The sequence below is a fragment of the Dipodomys spectabilis genome, unplaced genomic scaffold (assembly GCF_019054845.1).
Source record: "Dipodomys spectabilis isolate Male_0828 unplaced genomic scaffold, ASM1905484v1 ptg000312l, whole genome shotgun sequence".
Classification (NCBI taxonomy): Eukaryota; Metazoa; Chordata; class Mammalia; order Rodentia; family Heteromyidae; genus Dipodomys; species Dipodomys spectabilis.
Window position 1 is genome coordinate 3,554,910 of NW_024870989.1, and position 22,040 is coordinate 3,576,949.

The 22,040-nt window shown below is 43.0% G+C and overlaps 1 non-coding gene across 1 annotated transcript; it reads right to left on the reverse strand.

Moving 5' to 3' along the window:
* Positions 1-728: 728 nt before the first annotated feature.
* Positions 729-835, reverse strand: LOC122127793. Its single transcript, XR_006151282.1, has one exon. It is a non-coding gene; the product is annotated as a U6 spliceosomal RNA (small nuclear RNA).
* Between the last annotated feature and the right edge of the window lie 21,205 nt (positions 836-22,040).

Sequence of the window (22,040 nt, forward strand, 5' to 3'; positions counted from 1 at the left end):
AGTTTCCCTTTCTCCACACTCTCACCAGCCAACATTATTACCTTTTGAGTTTTTTTTAAAAGGGCAGGTTTTTACTGTGTGCAGGACCCAAGATGACCTGAGACCCAAATCCTTTTACTCCAACCTCCTAAATGCTTCGAATTACAAGCCTTTACCACCACACCTGGTTCTTTTGATTTTTTTGATGAGGGTTATAATAGTTATGAAGTAGTATCATAGTAATTTTGAATTGCATTTCTCTAATGACTTCTGTTTACAAAGCATTAAGCCAGCATAGAAGTGGTATTAAACACAACTTTGTAAACCCACTGGCAATTTTCTTTGGGCCTGGCTTACTTCACTTAATATAATTTTTTACAAGTCTTTCCATTTCCTAACAAATGAGGCAATGTCATTCTTTCTGATGGAGGCATAGAATTCCATTGTGTATATATACCACATTTTCTTGATCCATTCATCTAGAAGGGACATCTGAGTTGGTTCCATATCTTAGCTATCATAAATAATGCTGCAGTAAACATAGTTGTGATAGTAGTTTTAGTATGGTCTTGTTTGTGGTCATTTAGGTAAATCCCCAAAAGTGGGATTGCTGGGTCAAAGGGAAGCTTTATGTGGAATCTTTTGAAGAACCTCCATAATGCTTTCCAAAGTGGTTGAACACGTTTACATTCCCACCAACAATGCTGTATGGGTTCCCTTGTGGCCACATCCCCTCTAGCATCTGTTGTAAAAATATGGAACGCTCCACGAATTTGCATGTCATCCTTGTGCAGGTGCCATGATAATCTTCTCTGTATCGTTCCAATGTGAGTGTATGTGATGCTGAATTGAGCACAGAATATTTTTTATGTCTAAAGTGCAATTGATTTTTTTAAACTACACAATTCAAAAAAAGGAAGTTCAATAGAATTGTCGTAAAATTTTACAACCATATATTTCTTTTTTATTTTTATTTTTTGTGAACATACTGTACAGAGGGGTTACAATTACACGGGCAAGATAATGAGTACATTTCTTATCAAGCATTGCAGCCTCCTCCTTTGTTTACTCTTCACATCTCTTCCCAGCCTCCTCCCCCCGCCTCCCCTACCCAATCTTCTCCTCCCCCCTCCCCCCGCACCAAAGTTGTAAAGTTCGTTTTCGACATGACAACTTGTACTTCTCATTGTTGCAACGGGTCCACCTGTATCCTTAAATGACTTGTTTTTCCCCATCTCCTCCACAAATTATACCGACATCAAATATAGTGAAAGCAGGGGTTATACTGTGGGGGAGGGACATACAAAGCAACAAAGAAATAATCTTATAAATGCATAAGAAACAAATGCATGAAAGAAAATAAACATTTAAATACATATCTAAGGGTTCATTTTCCTAACATCACATTATCTGACCTTTTTTGCTTGACTCATACCATACATTTCTTACATAAGCACACATTTAAGAATAAAGTCAAGATTGACATGTCAAAAACAAAATAATTCCAGATGTTTGTTATTCAAGAAACGTATAGGAGGAGGAATTCAACTATTCTGTACAAGGCACCTGTCATAATGAACACTGCAGCAAGTGTTAAGGTTTGTTAAAAGTTTTAATGTTTTAAATATATTTAATTTTGGGAATTTGTTTATATATGCCAAAATTAGGACTGTTTGGCAAGTATAAAACTTTTCTATAAAGTATTTAAGCTGTTATAATAGCAGACATATCCTACTAAGTATGTACATTTCAGAATTTAGAGAAATTTTATTAATGAGAAGTCACAAAGTTTTGTGTAAAGAAGCAGAATAAAGAGTTCACACTTTGTTTACTACACAGTTTCTGTTAAAACTTTAGGGCTTCCTTAGTTTATATGTTAATGAGGAAAAATGATGATATAAGCCATAAACAAATAATGAAATGTGCCATAAATAGTAATCTTAGTGGGTAACTTTAAAGACTGCTCATATTCTATAAAACTCTTGTTGAACATCACAACCTTAGTCAGTGTTAAATGTACAAGAATATGAGAAAATAGTAAAACCTAATATGTAGCATATTTCAAATAGTTAAAACACTGATGTTTTTTATTTTATTAATTAATATTTAGTTATTGGTTTTCTTTATTTGTAGCATCGCTTTACTTGTTGACATATAGTACAACATTTTTGGGGGGGCATCCAGTCATGGGGCCTGAACTCTGGGCCTGGGCCCTGTCCCTCAACTTTTCAGCTCAAGGCTAGTGCTCTGCCACTTGAGCCCCAGAGCCACTTCCGGCTTTTTTCTTTTTGCTTATGTGGTGCTGAGGAATCGAACCCAGGGCCTCAGGCATTCAAGGCAAACGTTATACCACTGAGCCACCTTCCCAGCCCTTGTACAACCTTTTGTAAGTCATCATTAGGAGGTGCTTTGAGAAGGTTACTTGGATGGCCAAACCAATTTTTATAGGTGCATGTTAATTTACAAAGAGGAAAATTAAGAACAAAATATGTATTAAAAAATAGAGTCTGAATCAGGAGTGTTGATGAATGTTCACACCTAACATCTTAGCCCTAGGCTGAAGCAGTGGTATTACAGAGTTGAGGCCACAAAACGTGACAGACTGTGTTTTGTTTTGTTTTGTATTTTGATTTTGTTGGTGATGGGGCATGAACTCTGGGGCCTGGGTGCTGTCACTCAGCTCAAGGCTAGCGCTTCCACTTGAACCATTGCACCACTTCCATCTTTTTTGCTTATGGGTGCTGAGGAATCAAACCCTGGGCCTTATGCATGCAAGGCAAGCACTCTACCACTGAGCCACCTTCCCAGCACCTGAGAGACTGTGTTTTAAAAAAAACCATCTAAACAACATTTGCTTTCTGCTTTGGGTTATATAAGGAAATATATAAATATATTTTTATATTTTTGTGAATTGAACTTCTAAATTTATACTAACTTAAGCCACTTTATCCTTTTCAAAGTCATGAAATATCTCTGAGAGTTTGCTTCTGTGAAAATTGTTTTTGCATTTATAATTTCTTCTGAGTTATTTTTATTTTTATCAAAATAACTTTATATTTCATGTTGATGGGTTATCATACATCAAATGCCTTCAAATGTACATGTAGATTTTAAAGATAGCAGTATGAATATTCTCATACAGCTCTTGTTTATCTGTTATGCACTTCCAGTATTATGATATTTCTCTCTCTTTCAATCTCTCCCATTTCCTCTCTTTCTCTTTCATGCTCCATGTCTGGTACTTAGGATTTCGGCTGGTCTACTATTCCTTCAGTATCCACTGGTTTTGTGGGAACATGATAGCGACCATCAGTTACCCTTGCATTCTTTAAGAGTTATAACAGTTACATGATATTATTCTTTGCCATTCAAAATGGCAAAACAGCAAATCTAGGAATTCCTTTTCATTTTATTACTATTATAAATTTTATCTCATAAAAATTGTTGGGATGGATAAGATACTGTGACCTGTGACCTAAAAGTTCTTTTTCTTGGGGCTGGGATAGTGGCTCAGTGGTAGAGTGCTTGCCTTGCATGCCTGAGGCCCTGGGTTCGATTCCTCAGCACCACATAAGCAAAAAGGAAAAAGCCGGAAGTGGCGCTGGGGCTCAAGTGGTAGAGTGCTAGCCTTGAGCTGAAGATCTGAGGGACAGCACCCAGGCCCAGAGTTCAGGCCCCACAACTGGACCCAAAAAGAATTTCTTTTTCTTTTACAAACAACCTTTTTCTTTTATTATCAGTTAGTAACTACATATAATGAAAACAAAGCTATCCTATGGAAAGCAGACCGAAGTTGCTCACAGGGATGAAAAACAAAGGAATGTGAGAAGTGAGTACAAAAGATGCCCATCATAGAGCACAGATCCTAGGAGCAATTTATCATGTACACTTTGTGAGAATGACAATGTGCTGGAAGTATAGGTTAAGTCACTGAACAACTGATATATATATATATATATATATATATATATATATATATATATACATATTTATATCTGCATATTTATTTATATATGCATATATATGTTTTTATGCCCTTATATATGTACAAATGTATGTTACTATACACACAAGTACACGTATACATATACACATGTATACATGCACACATGGAGAAAGACACATAGTTACAGACAACACAAGTTTCAATACTTGTTGAATATGCCTTGAGTGGAATGCTTGGAACCAAATATGTTGAAGATGTATTTGTCTCTCAGAATTCTTTTACCACTCCTCTTATCTCTTAAAATTGGTAGTTTTTGACAGATTCGATTTGCAAAATGTGGTACAAGTGATAGCAAATCACTCAGAAATCTCAGTAAGTAAAGGTCATATGGTGTTTCCTTGCTCCCCACAGAATGCTTGTTCTTGTAGACACTCTCAACAACCAAAGCAGCAGGAGAATACCCTGGTAAAGAATAAAGTTATAAAGCTTTAAATGGCATCCTTACTTGAACTCTTTTCCAACAGCCAGCATCAATTCCTAAGCAGATGAAGGAATCCTCAGAAGACTGGATTCTACATATACATTTAACCAACCCATGTGAAAAGTCTTATGTGAGAAATGCTGACTGAGGTCTTGCTGATTTCCTGGCTAAGAAAATAAGGAAAAAAAGAAAATATTTTTTTTAATTTAATTTAATTTTATTTGTGAACATACTGTACAGAGGGATTACAATTACATGGGCAGGATAATGCGTACATTTCTTACCAAGCATTGCAGCCTCCTCCTTTGGTTTACCCTTCACATCCCTTCCCAGCCTCCCCCCTCCCCCCCTCTTTGTTGCTTTGTATGTCCCTCCCCCACAGTATAACCCCTGCTTTCACTATATTTGATGTCAATATAACTTGTGGAGGAGATGGGGAAAAACCAGTTGTTTAAGAAAATATTTTTAATGTTTAAAAGTTTGAGAATAATTTGTAACCTGTCAACAAATGTGTAGAACACAATTATACCAAGTGAAAAAAAAATGCTGGCGTTTCATTTATGTGCTCTTGGCCTTGGCAAGTGATTTTAGGTGTGTCAACACAAGTAGAATCAGCAAAAATCAAGCCATCACTTCTTCATTTAAGATGCAAGGAAAGGATACAGGTTGACCCATTTTAACAATGAGATGTACAACACAGTCTATCAGAGTGGGGGTGAATGGGGAAGTTGGGGATGTGTGAAGGAAAACTATGGTAGAGGAAAAACAAATGATGGGGTAACAATGCTCAAGAAGAAATGTACTCAGTACCTTACTTAGGTAACTGTAACCCCTATGTACAGTATATTTACAATAAAAATATATGTTAAAAAGATACAAGGAAAACTTCTGTACCTATAGGAATTTGTATTTGTCACTCAATATCAGTAAGGTATTGGTTTTAGGACCAGAGGCTATGAAAACTTTGGATACTCAAATTCTCTACATGAACACAGTATATTATTTACTTTAGAATCTGCCCACAAGCTAGTGCAGAGTAATTGCTATGAAAATTTTTACTACATTCTATCTTTGTAATGAAACATATAATTATATGCACTATCAACAGATACAATTTTTTTCAGATAAATTTTGTCTGCAGTTTGTGGATGGAATTGGGAGAGCAATTTTGAAAAGCACAAATTTCATCACCAAGACCGGTCTGCAAATTGTAACAAGGAGCTAATACAGCATCATTGAATAGTATGGAACTCTAAGGAGAAGTACTTGAATTGAGACATTATCAGAAAGTGTAACAATCCAAGGACTTTTTAGAAATTCAGCTGCTAGATTTCTCATGGAGAGCTTTCATAACACTTTGTGAAGCACAATTCAGAACCTCACTGAAGTGTAGATGGTTTTCCCTCTCCTTTCTGTCATGCTCTGTCATTATCAATCAACATATAGCTAATCTTGAATAATCCTCTAATAACAAAATGTTGATGGAGTGTTTATATGTAGAAAATCTGGGAAGGCTAACTTTTTCCAATTAGGACAGTCTGTCTTCTATGACCCAGCAGAGAGAAAACCAGGTAAGCATCCATTTGTAACCTTCTGAATAATTCTGATTCTGCCCACATCAGTTATCTATCCATACCTGTGCATAAGTGAGAAGATTTTAAAAGCATTTAGTATTTAAAATTTAAACTTAAATATAGAATGAAATTAGTTCCAATGCATTACATTAAGATATTTAGAGACAACTGAGAAACCTAAAGGTCTATAAGATTTATTTTTATTGGAAGTGAAGGAATATAGGAATTTGATTCTCTACGGTTTAAGCAATTTGCAGCAGACTTGATACTTATTAAATTTTGTATATTGAAAGGAATACAAGCCTCAACAATATGTCAATACTATCCTCTTATTTACCTCTAAAGGTTTATGCTTCTGGTCTCTTAATATTAAAACTTAAAAAAATTTTATCTGTAGCAAGTTGTGCAAAGGTGTTTCACTTCCTCATGTCAGTGTTGAATAGAGTGTATGTGCATTTCAATGTTCAGTGCATCTGGATCATTGTCAAATTTTCCGTTTTTCTTCCTTCCCTTACCCCAAACCCACCTATCCCTTCAAATTTCCTACTTATAGTGTCACATATGTACATTGAGTGTTATGACTGTATTAGTCCGCCATTTCACTCTCCAGCCTTCTGCCCTACTCCCTTTAAGCCAAGATCACCTTTTAAGACTTGTTTCAACTTCATGGTATTTTGTTAAATATCTCTACCTTTGGCATTTGGCTATGGGCTTGCCACATCCTCTCTTCCATGTTTGACCACATAAATGAGTATATTTCTCCACATTTCTAATCTCTGAATGGCTGAGATAGGTCTCTTTTACTATTCACCTTCTGTCCTAAATTTAGAATTGCACCTTCAGAGCCATCCTATAGAGTTTTTTTCTTCTCTACATACTGAAGATGGAAAGGAAATAATTTCCATGCTCTTAGCATTATGCTATCCATCATGAATTTCCATGCTTATCACTTCAGCAGTCTATGTTTAAGGACGATCTTCAATTTCTGATGATAGGAGCATGAGTCAGTTTTAATTATGCAGATTCCACTATGTAGTGAGCCCTAAATTTTCAATAAATTTCTAGTAGCTTTTTATTAATAATTTAAAAAGTTTTATTTCAGTATTTGAAATCCTGCCCCAATTATTTTAAAAGTTTCACAATATGTTAGACTGCACTTTTCCCCCCATTTTCCCCACTAGTTCAGGTTAAGTCTCCTTTGGCTTTATTGTTTGAGAGGCCAAGGGATGAGGGTAAACAGAGAAATGATCATTATTCAGATATCTCCTTCCTCTTCTGTTTCTGCTATTATTGTTGAGAGGAAGACTGGAGCAGGGAACAAGAGTGATGCTTGACTTCACCATACAAGGGAGCACTCCTGGCATGTCAATTATTGTTTCTCAGTATAACTTAAACTGCTTACTCTTGCCTTCTCTGTAACAGTAACTGAACTGTGGCTTCCTTGGTGCAGGAGGAAGCACACTAACAGGTTACTACCTGTAAATTGGTATCTTATATCTCAGCTTACTACCAAAAATATAAAGATTTGGCTACATAAATGCAAAGGTACTGGTTGTCCAACAATACCTTAGTGAGCAGTAGACAATTCTACTCAGCTGCCATCTCTTCTCATATCCTCCCCTTTACTCCCCTCCACTCATTTACCCTTCCATTCCTTCTTTCTTTGTCTCTCTTTCCTCCATATCAATCTCTATCTTCTCTCCTTTTCTTTTCCAGTAGCAAGTGATTTGGTTTATCAGACCACACATAAATAATTGAACAAATATTTATTTCTCCTCTTTTTGTGATTATTTATTCTTAAGAAGTGAGTTCTAGCACAGCACCAGTGGCTTACACCTAGATACACAGTAGGTTCAAATTTGACAATTGCAATTCCAAGCTATTTTAAGTAGATAAACCTAAGACATTCTTTTCTCCACTTGTGGTAAAAGGAAGAAGTGAAGGTGTGGCTCAGGTGGTATAGAGCAAACATTGAGAATTAAAGCCCAGATAGAGCTCAAGGCCATAAGTTCAAATCCCAGTACCAGCACAATATAAAAAAAACTGAGTCCTCTGTCTTTGAAAAGGGATATTTCTCCAAAAATTCATACCACGGGAAAATTTCAAAGTCCAAGACTCTTTGTAAGTCTCTTTCACATCTTAAACTGATTCCTCTGCTTGATTCACATTGTGGAAAATAGGAGTCACACTTCACATTAAAAAGTATGTGCATTGCTGAACAGTTCTTACCATTTTTAATGTAAAGGAAGCATGAGAGAGGAATTCACCTCACTTGGGTGATTTCGGTTTGACTCACTGACAGACTTTTGCAAGTAAATGAGGGTCTGTTTACACATAAAGAAGTCTATACAGTTGGTTTTCTAGGAGAGAGAACAAGGTAGCTGTTGTCCAAGTTTGAATCAGAGTAAGTTTATTCTGATGATATTGCAAAGAGAAGCTCATCTCATAGAACACTATGCAGACGGTAATTTCAAAAGGATGAAAAACCCATGTCTATGTTGTGAAGAGCCAAGTTTTCGCAAACAAAAAGCAGTTTCCTTAGCCATGAAAATATAAGTTAGAGTAAAAGGAAATATGTTAAATATAGTTAATGGCTGAGTGACATGTGTAAAAGAGTTCTGTAACCACAACTAAACTATAAATTTTTCATCATGTCCCTAACAAGAATCTGCAAGATAGGTCTGGCTAAATCTGTCATAGAGGACTGGGTTCATGCAATTGTCAGTTTTGTTTAGGGTCCAATATCTTCTACAGTCGCTTGGGCTGCACACCGCTCACACCACATGCAGTGTCTGGAAAAACATGCTGTCTTGCTAGGCAACTAAGGGATTTTTGTGCCACTGTGAATATTTATCGTTTTTCTTATAATTATACCTGCCAGTGTGAAGTCATTTCTCAATAAGAATAATAGTTTCTGTACCCTTTGTTCCACTAACAATTCTCAGATGTAAATATAGCCGGGAGCCCGTGGCTCATGCCTATAATCCTAGCTACTCAGGAGGCTGAGATCTGAGGGTCACAGTTCAATGCCAGCCCAGGCAGGAAATTCCATAAGATTCTTATCTCCAATAAACCACCGGAAAACTGTAAGTGGAGCTATGTCTCAAGTGGTAGAGCTCTTGCCTTGAGCTGAAGAGCACAGGGACAGCACCCAAGCCCAGAGTTCAAGTCCCAAGACTGACCAAAAAAAAAAGTATGTATATATATATATGTATGTATATATATATATATATATATATATATGTATAAATGATGAGATGAATTACATTTAAATATAAATCAATATTTATGATATACATTTAAAATATATATATGATATATTTATAATATATACATATATTTATATATAAGATCATATTATATCTATATGTTTATAAATATATTTGTAATTAATGTCCAAAGAGTACATCTGAAGATTTTGGGGAAAATGTAGTGTGTCTAAAGGCTTATTACTGATCCATCATACTTTCAATCATTTTTTCCATTTATTACAATGTCTGGAGTACCAAGACAATGATTATTTTATTCCTTACAATTTTGGATTAGAAACACCTACTTACTTGGTATGAAACCTACCAAAATGTGATCTTGAAACCACACACCACAAACTGGACATATACATCAATTTAGCAACTTATAGATCTCAAACTTTTATTTGAATCCTGTATCTCGTATACATTGTTTCCTTCGAGTCAGCTACATATACAAACATGCCTAGATTTTCATCCTCACATGACATAGTAAATGTAACATTGTAATAAAAAATAATATGATACTAAAAAAACACCTTTGCAAAAGTAATTAAATTTTATTTTTTAAATTTAATACACTATTGAAATACTGATGAAAGAGCAGCTGAGAGGATGTTTCAAATATTAGAGTGCCTGCCTAAAGAGCATGTTTCTCATTCCAAGCATCATTATTTACATCCTTCCTTCTCCCACATAAAAAATAAATAACTACAGAATTAACCTACATGTTCCTTAATCACTCATTGAAGAAAGAAATTGTAATATATATATATATATATATATATATATACATATACACAATGAGGTACTATTTAGCCACACATAATTATGAAATCATATTATCTTCAAGAAAATAGAACTGGAAACATTCATATTAAAGCAATAAGCCATACTGTGAAAAACAAATACTAGATTTCTCATATGCAGACTCTAGACCCAGAAAATAAAATGAATAACCCAGGTGTAATAGATGGAACTGATTAAATTTGGAAAAAAGTAAGAGGAGATGAAGAGAAATACTGTGGAGTAAATATGTTCAAATATTTCATAAGTTAGTATGATGACATAATAAAACATAACTATAAAAATAGGCTAATGAAATTAATAAAAGGAATAAAATTTAGCAAGCTACATTATATGGACGTATGTGTATAACACAATAAAATACCTTGTGAAATTAATATTTGCTAATAAAAAGGCAAAATTTAATTCCAGTTGTTATAGATTCATATGTTAATTTCCATTTTTTGCTCAGATATTTCCCTGATAAAGTAAAAGGAGAAATAGGTTTTGTTCATTTAAATTATTCCAGTTAACTACTGTCAATGTGAAATTGTTCAACTTAATTATTACATTAGAATATTTCCAATGTGCTCTTCAAAATATTACCCCATAGTTATATACTTTTTGCTATTTATTGAATATGTTTCCTTTACTTAATTAGTATAGACCATTTTCTGAATGTAGTTTGGTTTATGCAACTAAGATATATAATATCTGACCAGGAAATCAATTATTCAAACAGTTTTTATCAAAAATGCCTATAACAAAATAAAGAGGTAAATCCAAAGTATGTATATTTGAAGACAATACCTGTTTAGTCCTCTTCTCACATTCCCCATTCCCTTCTTGAGAATAATACACATTGTAAGGAAATGCTTTAAATGTTTTACAGAAATAGGTTGACTTTAGACCAATGAGTTACTCTATGCTGCATTTTTATTTACATTATATACAAAAAAGCAAAATTCTTACCTTATCATTTTCCTTAGACTTTATACTCATGTTTAAGCTCTGATGGGTGACAGATAAAGATATATACATTTTTGAACAGTGGCTAAATTTAGGCTGAGGAATTTATGTACAACTATACTCTTGCAGATAAGCCTCATCAGTGCTGAGACCACGATTGCAAAATGTTACCCCAAGGTCTTAACAGTCTCTGAGCACCCTGAACATCCCACACCCAAGAAGATGTCACTACCATCCTCAGACCAAGTGTAGACAAATCTCAGGACATCTCACACATCTGGAATGGCTCATAACACATCTTGGCATTTCCTAACTGTACACACCAAAACTCAGCTACCTTATTATTGGTTGTAGGTCATGGGGTTTGAATTCTAGACCTGCACGCAGTCCCTCAGCTCTTCAGCTGAAGGTGGGCGCTCTACCACTGGAGGTACAGCACCACTTCTGGCTTTCGGGTGGTTCACTGGAGATAAAGTCTCACAGATTTTCTTGTGCAAGCTGGCTTTGAACCGCGATCCTCAGATCTCAGCCTCCTGAGTAGCAACGATGACAGTTATAAGCCACTTTCAGTGACCGGCTTCAGCCACCTTCTTAGACACAGGGGAAACCCAACTCATCAGGCCACAAACCACATGCAACCCTTCAATTCAGACTTTGTCACCAGCATCCAAAACCATTCTTCCATGGATGGAGAGCATATAATTGACACTACCATCCCACCCCTGCTCCCATTCACCCACTCCCTACCTGCCACAGGCCATGACCTCTGGAGTTCTTGGTAAGGCACCACCCACCCTGCTATGGCTTCACACTGGGGCAAACCTGGAGAATTCTTAGAAATGTCTGTACAGTGAGGCCAGCATCTGGTCTCCCAACCCCAGCAACCCCACTACTTCACCATCCCTTGCAAGCAAGGAAGGGGTGTCTTTCTTTCTTGTTTTTTTTTTTTTTTTTTTGGTTGAGGGGCTTGAACTCAGGGCTTGGGTACTGTCCCTGATGACTAATTTTCCTCCAGGCCAGTGCTCTACCACTTGAGCCACAGTGCCACTTCCGGTTGGAGATTGGATATGAAGCTCTTGTAGGACTTTCTTGCCTGTGCTGGGAAAAGATATCCTCTGGATCTCAGGCTCCTGAGCAGCCAGGATGGCAGGTGTGGGATGACAGGAGTGAGACACCAGCTCATGGTGTAAGGTATCTAGTCCTTCAGAATTTCCACCTAGTCCTCCTCTAGATGCTACCACCTAGACACCCCTCCATCTCCATCAGGGAGAGCAAAGGAAGGCTCAGAATCTGGGTGGGGCCATGGGAATTAAAGGGCCCGCTTCATACCAGTAGCTGTCTCTAAGCTCCCATCTGCTTCCTCTGGATTGCCTGGTCATCCAGGGCAGATCAGACCCACTAGGAGTTCTGGGGCCTGCCCTATATCCTCCTGCCCAACCCAACCATTATCTGAGGATTTCTGGGGCCAGCTGCTCTATGTCCCAGTGGAAGACTTTGGGAAGGTTTCTGATAACTGGATCCAGGGGTGCCGAGGGCAGAAGGAGTGTCCAACTCCCCTCTGTCAATGGAGACAGAAAGCATGGATTGATCTACTAAGAGCTTTAGGGCATAGTCAACCACCTGTCACCAAGGTCCCTGGGAGAACTGTTTTATAGTGACAGCCCTGGGGCCTGACCTCGGGGCCCTGGCGCTGTCACCCACTTTCTTTGTCTCCAGGGGAGCGCTCTTTCACCTGAGCCACAGTGCCACTTCCAGCCTTTTCTGTGTATGCAGGACCTAGGAATCGAACCCATGCTTTCCTGTGTGCTAGATGAGCGCTCTACCTCTAAGACACAGTCCCAGCCTTGGATAGCTTTTTTTCTGCGACCCCTCAGGCCTGTCTCGGGACAATCTCGCATATCTATACCAAGGCTCACACATCCACACTGAGTCTCTCACCAGCATCCCTGGCTAGACATGTTGTCCATCATATTCAGCACCTTTGATCTCTGTGCTTCCTGTCAGATCCTCCTTGTTAAGCAAGACCCCCTTTTCAAGTTCTGCCTCCAAGAAGCCCATTCCGATCACCTAGGCAGAGCTGGCGAGTCTCCACTGTGCAGGTTGCTGGCCTTGTCATGCTCTGCCTTCCATTCAGTGTGGGTTGAGAGTGCACGAAAGGGAAGACCTGGATTCCAGCACCGGATTTCTGACAGTCCTGATATACCACCCAGGGACAAGTATTGTATAACACTCCATGAGAGGGGGCTCAAGACCCGGGCAATCTGTGGGCAACAAGATGGGGCCTATTCTTTGTGTGGGCTTGAACTGAGGATCTGGGAGCTTTCTCTCTGAGTTTTATTGTTCAAGGCTGGTGCTCTACCACTTGAGCCACAGCTCCACTTCTTGCTCTTTCGTGGTTCCATGGAGAGTAGAGTCTCATGGGCTTTCCAGCTTATGACTGGCTTCAAACTGTGATCCTCAGATCTCAGCCTCCTGAGTAGCCAGGATGACAGGCATGAGCCTGAGCCCCAGGTGACGGGCACCAAATGCTTTTATTTGCTCCTATTTATCAACTGTCAACTAGCAAGCCCAAGTTAAAATAATCAGTTACAGGCGATCAAAGTCCTCTCCTAAGTCAGTCAATCCAAGGAGATAAAGTGTCTTTGGAAAAGGCTAGTCTGAATTGGCTTAAGGGTGTTTGTGTGTGTGTGTGTGTGTGTGTGTGTGTGTGTGTGTGTGTGTGTGTGTGTGAGTGTCTGGGATACCTACCCTCAACTCTGAGGTGCCTAATCCTTCCAGCAGGGAGTGCATTCAGAATCCTGACCACAAGGAAGGTGGGTGAGAGAGGGTACCTAAGGTCACATCCAGAAGGATGATTCAAATTCTGTCCTGCAACTGAAGCCTGGACAGATAAAGAAAAGAAGGAGAGGTTTAGGGGAACATCAAGGGGAGCCCCTTACCTTTGGCTACAAGTACCAGCAAGAAGACAGAATCCATCTTTCTTGGTAGTCATATAAAAGGTGTATACTGTAAATTTATTTTATGATTGTGTTGGTCCTAGGGCTAGAATTCAGGGCCTGGGTGTTATCCCTGAGCTTCTTTTGTTCAAGCCTGAGGCTCTACCACTTGACCACAGCACCACCTCTGGCTTGTGTGTGGGTTTGGGGAGGGAGATATTTTATGGGAGATAAGAATCTCACTGAATTTCCTGCCTGGGTTGGCTCTGAGTCATGACCATCAGACCTCAGCCTCCTGAACAGCCAAGATGATGGGTGGGAGCCATGAGCTCCTGACTGCCACCATCCATTTATAATCCCTTAGGCCCAGTGCCGGGGCACCCACACTGCACCTCCTTGTTGGGAGTAGGAAGCAGACAAGAGTGGGTTTGATAATTCAACAGCCTACCTATCTTTGAGCATTGTTCTGGGTCAATCTGATGGTGGCTTCTTCCTTATCCACAGCAATGACTTGGCTGTCACAAGAACAAATGTCCCCTGGGAGCTATCAGGTCTGGGGTCTTTCTTCTGTACCCCCCCCCTCACCGAAATGAAACTCCACAGCAAAGGGTAGTAGACACGGAGTGTTTTCATGGTCTTATAGCCAGGGTCTAGCCAGATAGGTGGGGGTATGGGTCAGAGGCATGGGATTGTGCTAGGCAGGGGGACAAGGCGACACCTCCTCATTCACTTTCCTTCAACGGTGTAGCAGAGGGATGTGGGGAAGGACTCATGGGATGGACAATGAATAACCATCATGGTCTAGCCGGGGTACAGAGGGGCTTACCTCATAAAGCTGGTTCAACAGGCTGAATGAAACAGCTCCTGACCCACAGCCCACCTCCAGAATGAGAGGGCCACCTTGGGTTCCAGGCACATGGGGATGCTGGACCACCTCCTCCAGCACCCATTCAACCAATTCCTAAGAGAGAGAGAAAGAGAGAGGGAGAGAGAGGGAGAGAGAGAGCAAAAGGGAGAGAGAGAGAGTGAAAGGGAGAGAGAGACACACACACAGAGAGAGACAGAGGGAGAGAGGAAGAGAGGGACAGAATTACACTTAAGACAGGTGCTGGTGACTCAGGCATATAATCCTAACTACACAGGAGGCTGAGATGTGAAGATCATGGTTCATAGCGGGCCCTGGCAGGAATGTCTGTGAGAATCTTATCCTCTAAGAACCAACAGAAAACTGTAAGTGATGCTGTGTCATGTGGCAGACTGCTAGCCTTGATCTAAGGAGCTCGGGGACAGCATCCATGCCCAGAATTCAAGCCCTACGAATGACAAGAAGTGGATTTCCCAACACAAGAAGTGGACTGAATAACACCCACTGTCCTAGGAAGCATGGCAGAGAAGTCAGGCCAAGCTTCCTGTCAGCTGGAGGTCATGAGTAGGTCACCTGGCTATTCCATGCCTCATTTTCCCCAGCTGCAAAACTGAATGCATTGAAGGATCCCCTTCTTCATGGGAATAGGGTAATGATGAAAAACAGCCATGTTTTGTTTCATAATCCCACACCTGTTGCATGATTAATAACAGACCCCATCTGAGCTTTTTCTGGGTAACTTCCTGTCATATGCTCACAGAATTGTTGAGAACCGTATCTGACAGATGCTCCCTCTGTGCTGGTCCTGCTCGAGAGATCCCTCTTTATTAATCCCTTGTTTCCTCACAATTGTCCCGTGAGGAGACTGAGGTCTGATGGTCGATATTCAACCCAGAGCTTCACCTGTGGTCAAGAATGGGCTGCCATGGACTAAGAGTTTGGTGCAATCCATTTAAAACGTAGACTGAGCGGCGCTCTAGGTGTCTCCCATCCCTCCCCCCCCACACACACACACAAACATACCTCCACCGTCCTTTGCAGGCAAAGATGCATTACTTTCTTTTTGTTGGTTGTGGAGATTGAACTCTGGGCCTAGGTGCTTCCCTGAGATCTTCAGCTCAAGTCCAGCACTCTACTACTTGAGGCACAGCACCACTTCGGGTTTTCTGGTGCTTTATTGGAGAGAAGAGTCTGAGGGTCTCTCCTTCCCAAGCTGGCTTTGAACCGTGATCCTAAGACCTCAGCTTCTGAGTACTTAGGATGACAGCCATGAGCCACTGGCACCCGACCAAAGATGCTTTTTCATGGCTGTCATCCTATCCTCTCAGGAGACGGAGATCTGAGGACTGCAGTTGGACGCCACACTTGGCAGCAAAGTCATTGAGAACTCTTATCTCCAATTAAACACCCAAAAACGTTGCAAGTGGAGCTGTGACTCAAATGGTAGAGTGCTAGCTTTGAGCATAAAACAAGGGATGTGACACAGGCCCTAGTTCTAAGCTTTTTCTAGCATAGACCCACCCAAGAAAGGGAAGCAGGTGAGCATACAGGAGCTCAAAGCTCACACATAATACTCAAGACTCACAGAATAGACCCTATCCTGCTCTGATTCTCTAGATTCTATGTCCTATATCATGGCAGTCTTAGATGGGACTAACCATGCACCAAGTCAAGACGTTCAAGTACAATCTCATACTGAGGATCCCGTGACCTCATCAAGGACTCAACATCTCTCACTGTCCTGCCTCGACACTGGGCAGTCAGGTGAGGTCTAGTTATCCAACCACAGGATATGGGAATGTATGGATTTCTCAGCCAAGGGATAGAGACTGGAGAGCTCTAGGTCCCTCTCTTTCAGGAAAGAGAAAAGGGCCAATCCATCCCAGGAATGTTCCTGGGTTGTGAGTATCCTCAAAAAACAACCCTGCTCAGAGCCCAGTGGCTCTGGTTTTCCCACCAGCCTCGACCTTCAGTCAGCCTTCTCTGAATCCCATATCTGCCATCTAGACTAAAGGCTGAGCCAGCAAAGAGACCCACCTCTACCTCTGAGAATGGCAGTCATGGGGCCCTAGAGTCGCCTAGAGGAAGTCTCTGGGCAACACGGGTCTGACTCCCGCCCTCATTCCCTGGCTGTCCTGTGCCAGTGGCATGCTTACCTCTGTCTCTGGTCAAGGAATGAACACTGGGTGTGTCATCTTCAGATTGAGCCAGCAAAAATCCAAGTCCCCAAGGATATACTGCACAGGCATCCTGCAGCGGACAACAGCCAGGTTGTCAATGGTGAACCCAGAGTGCCAGGACTTTTAATAGCCATGTGGCTGGGTCGAAGTCTGTATCACTGATGGTCTAGATTGTCAAGTGAGGTCATGGTTCCAATGGCCTGACACACCTGATCTGGGATTTTCCTACCTCTCAACTTCCTGCTTATCCCTTGCCACCCCCCTCTTGACACTCCCTCATCCTATACCTCCCTAGCCCTTGGACACTTTCTTCTTATCTGACCAGAAAATAAACTTGGTATGCCAGGGGAGATTGAAACTCAGTGACCCACCCTGTGCCCTAGGGTCTACCTGAGGCTGTTTCCCTCACAGATCATGGATGGCATGAAGTTGCTGATGTCATGAAGGAGTCAGTGGCTTGGTCCCACATACTGGCTTTAGGCTCTGAAACTGTTCCCACGGAGATTGTGAATGGTTGGCTCCCTTGATCCAGGGACTCAAAACCAAGGCTTGCATGCTCCCTTCTTTCTTCCTTTCCTCCTTTTCTCCCTGCATCCTTCCCTCCTCTCTTTTTCTTTCTTTTCTTTGTGTCACTCCTCCTCTTGAACTCAGAACCTGGGTGCTGTCCCTGAGCCTTTTTAACTCAAAGCCAACAGTCTACAGTTTGAGCCACTCATCCACTTCTGGCGTTTTCTTTTTGGTAGTTAGTTAGAGATAAGAGTCTTACAGGCTTTCCTACCTGGGACTGAAGCTTCAATCCTCCCATCTCAGCCTCTTAAGTAGCTAGGATGACAGGTGTGAAGCACCAGCAGCCAGCTCAAACCAAGATTTCTTCATGTGCTGTGGAACCAGCACTGGAACCTTTCATCATCTATGACCCATCCCCCCCCATCCCGACCTGGCACTCACTGTAACAGTTTGTTGGATAAATAAATGAGCATCTGCCTACGACAATACTACAGAAAAGTCCCATCCAATTCAGGTAAGCAACCTGGGTGGAGGTAAAGCCTGATGTAGCTCTCCCACAGTTCTCCCTCCTCCCCCTTCCCACCCTCCTGGTGCCACCGCACTTAACTGTTTTGTTTCTAAGGGGCCTCTGGGATGCCTATCTTCTCAAGGATCTCTGTCCAGCCACTAACCAGGTCTGTGGCACTCAATTCCCAACTTAGCTGTGATTAAGGTTGCCTTGAGGTGAACGCCCGGCTCAAGGGGCCTCCTCTCCACTCCCTGGGGTCAGACAGGATGGTCCACCACATCCAGCCCCCATGTTTCATGTTGCAGAGAAAGGATCCCTGAGGCGTCCTGGGTCTCTCAATCTCCCAGAGTCCAGTACAGGTGCTGGGAATTGTCTCTGCTCACAGCTGGCAGGCTGTGGATGGCGAGGTCACAATCTCTGCTCCCCATGACATCCTTGCCTGTGGTGATCACCCTAGAGAAAGCCGGAGGAGAATCAGCCGCTGCCGGAGAAAGGCAGTCAAGGCACCACATTCATAGCAGACCATCTGGCTTGGGAACTCTGCCTGTGCTGCTTTGAATGTCATTGTTTGGTGGCTGAAATGGTCCATCTAATTTGACCCAGAATCCCAGCCATTAGTAGAAATTGCCAGCTTCAAGAAAAATCTCTGAAAACCTGGCATTTCACTTGTCCCAATCAAACTTAATGGGTTCCAAAGTCAGTAGACCCCTTTTCCTTGCAGACAGCCTACAACAGGTTACAGAAAATGGCATTTACAGAGCCTTAGCTAACTGCCATGTCCTGATCCCAAGCAGACTCCAGCAGGGAGAAAACACTTGCCTACCAATGACCAGCTGGAAACAGCCCAAGAAGGACACAGATTGGACTTTGCAGGACTTCAGGGAGGAGTGCCCACCAGTGCACTGCCCCAGGAGGGAATCCATGCCACCATTGGGGGCCCGGAGTCCCCTTCCCAGATGCCCACGGACACTGTCAATACCCTGGATAAGATTCCCCTCTCATCCTCGTTGTGATGAACCCTCTTATCCTGTCACATCGTTTGTCACAGCCCCTGCCCTATTCCCCCCTATCTCATTCCCTGTTTATGTTTGCCAGACTCATTCCCAACCTTGAATTATCTCCCACTATACACACAAGAGCAGACTGTCTGTCTGGAAGAGTGCGGCTGTGGTCACAGTAGCCTCACGAGCCTTCTGGCTGAAGACAGAAGGGCAGGTGTCCACTCTGGTGTGTGGTTCACACAGGCCTCCTAGAGGAGACCCATGTAGGCCCAGCAGCTACTGTGGGATGCAAGAAAGCAGAAGAAAGAGGTGGAAAGGAACATCTACTGAAACTTTTCCTAACAGAGCCATGAAACAGTGAAAGAGAAAACAAAAAATGTGACTGGGCTTGTACTGGGCATTAATGAATAAAGAACAACAAATAAAATGCTTTTGCTCTTTTTAGACAGGGTGACTTAAATATATTTTCATTGTTCTTATCTCCCTGCTCTCCCAACACACACACACACACACACACACACACACACACACACACACACACACACACACACACAGAGAAACACAAACACACACAAATCCAAACCAGTGACAGAAGACTCATCCATGCAGCACCAGCAATTTGCCAACTGATCATTCACCTGAGCACAGTCAGGCTGTAGAATGAGAAAGACGAACTCTCTCTCTCTCTTTCTTTCTCTCTCTCTCTCTCTTTCTCTCTCTCTCTCTCTCACACAGACTCAGAGCAGTGCCTCTCCTGAGTTTGTTGGTTTCTCATCTGGATGATGTACCAGCTCAAGTATGGGGGTTCCCTTGTCAGAACCAGGCGCTCCCACCCAAGGGAAATAATACTCTAATTTGCAGAACCACCCTGCCTCCCCCTTTCTTCAGGGCCAGACCCTTTCCCCTGGGAACAACCAGCCTTGACTCCCCATTCACCAAAATCATAGGCCAGGACACTGGGTGGAGTCTGGAGACAGGTGGCTTCTCAGAGCCTGGACAGAAAACAAAGCAGGGGTCATGGTGCCTACAGAAAAGTGTCTGACCTGGGGTGGGGGCATTGTTGGGGACTTTGATGGGGTCCTAAAGGCTATATAATTGGATGGACTCCCTACTTCCAGCCTAGATACTTCTGGGTGACTTGGCAGATTCTTGGGGAAGATGAGGAGACCACATGTACTGGGAGCACTAGCAGAGGTTGGCAGAGCTGGGAAATGTGATCACCCAGTCAGAACTGTTGACAGCTGGGGTTGGAGGTACAGGCCGAGTGTATGTTTGTGAGAGGGGGTACATTTTTCTCCCAAATATCCACCTTCTAGCTGACCACAGTGCTCTCACCTCTCTAGTGGGCTTTTCTGGGAACGTCCTCAGGTGAAAGGGTGACTGAGCACGGAAGAGAAGGGCTCACAAAGGGGGGGGCCTATCTTCTGCATCCAACACACCCCTCCCCAGTAAAAAGGAGAAGACCCTAGAAAGCAGGTGTGGAGGTGCTTCTCCCCACCTCTGACTAAAGCCACCAGGTTTCCACCAAGGAGAGAAAGGGTGCAGATGTGCTGCTGTGTGGATCCAACTGCTACAAGACAGGGGCTCTGTGTTGGCCCCTCCTCACCCATCCCTGCAGCTCCCCTTTTCCTGGGACACTGGCCGCTATGGATGGGGTGGGATCCTCGGGTCGACATCTACCTCCACCCCCCACCCCTAGGGTGCATTTGTGGCAGAGCCAGGGAGGATTGTAGGGCACGGGGGAGGTGCAGGTGGGACAAGAGAGGGGAGGCCAGAGGCGCGGGTCCTGGTCAGTGGGAGTGGGGGGGAAGGTGCAGAGTAGGGGAGGTTGCAGGGTGCAGGGGTCCTGGGGTGTGGGCCCGCAGGGCAGCCACACATGTGTGCTGCTGGGAGAAGCTGTAGTCTGCGACTCCAGGTGCGCACCCAGAGTCTGAGGACCCGGGGCTGCGACTAAGTCAGGCCACAAGTCGGCCAGGGGTGGGCCTCTCTTCCGGGTGACTGCAAGAGGCTCCGCTGGTCACAGCTGGCAGCGCCATGTTTGAGACGCAGGGCTGCTGGGAGGGGGCAGGGACATCTGCTGGCTCGTGGCAGGGCTGTGGGAAGCCTCTGCTCTTTCTCCTCAGCCACTGCCGCTGTCTCAACGGCCTCTTCCCCGTGGCCACTGCCTCTGCCTCAGCAGCCAATGCCTGTGCTGTGCTCCCCTAACCAGGACCTCAGACTCAGGGCCACCATAGCTGCTGCGCTTCTGTGGGACTGTGCGCAGCAATGTGCCTGCCATGAATGTTCCACATGCTTTATGTTCCCAGCCAGGACCCACACTATGATCTAGGCAGCCGCCAGCCACTGAAGCCATTTCCACTGTTGCTTGTGCTCATACTCACTCTTCTCTCTGCTCTCTCTCAGCCCCATACTCCTCTCCTGGGCCACCTCACTCCTGCTGTGCACACGCCCTTGTCCCCTTGGGCCCCTGGCCATTGCTGCCACCAAAGTGGGTCCCTGGGTCCTGTCCCCTCCTCCCCTGGGCCCCGCCCCTCACCCCTGGCCACAGCAGCCTGACTGGGCCCTGAGGCTTCCAGACCCTGGCAATTGCAGCCTTACTTCAGCTCAGCACTCCCCCCCCAACCCCACTACCCGCCCGGGGGATCGAATCTCCCCTCAGCCCCACCGCTGGGGTAGACTCTCCTCCATCCCCCTCCACTACACTCCAAACAGGTGCATGGTGACACTCGTGTGTATATGTGTTTGTGTTTGTGTGTGTGTGTGATTGTTGGGGATAACTACCTCTCAAGGACTCAGAATATAGCACCCTTTGGGATGACTCAGCACACAGCCCACTTCCAAAAATAGCACAAAGCACCCTGTGTAAAGGACTCAGCACACAGCTCCCTTTGAAGGACTCAGCATGTAGTACACTGGGTAGAATACTCAGCACACAGCATCCTTTGAAGGAGGGAGTCCATAGCCCGCAGTGTAAAGGCCTTAGTGCATGGCATGCTTTGAAAAACTCTGCATGTAGCACTCTTTCCCAGAGACTCATCACACCCTGTGTTAAGACTCCAC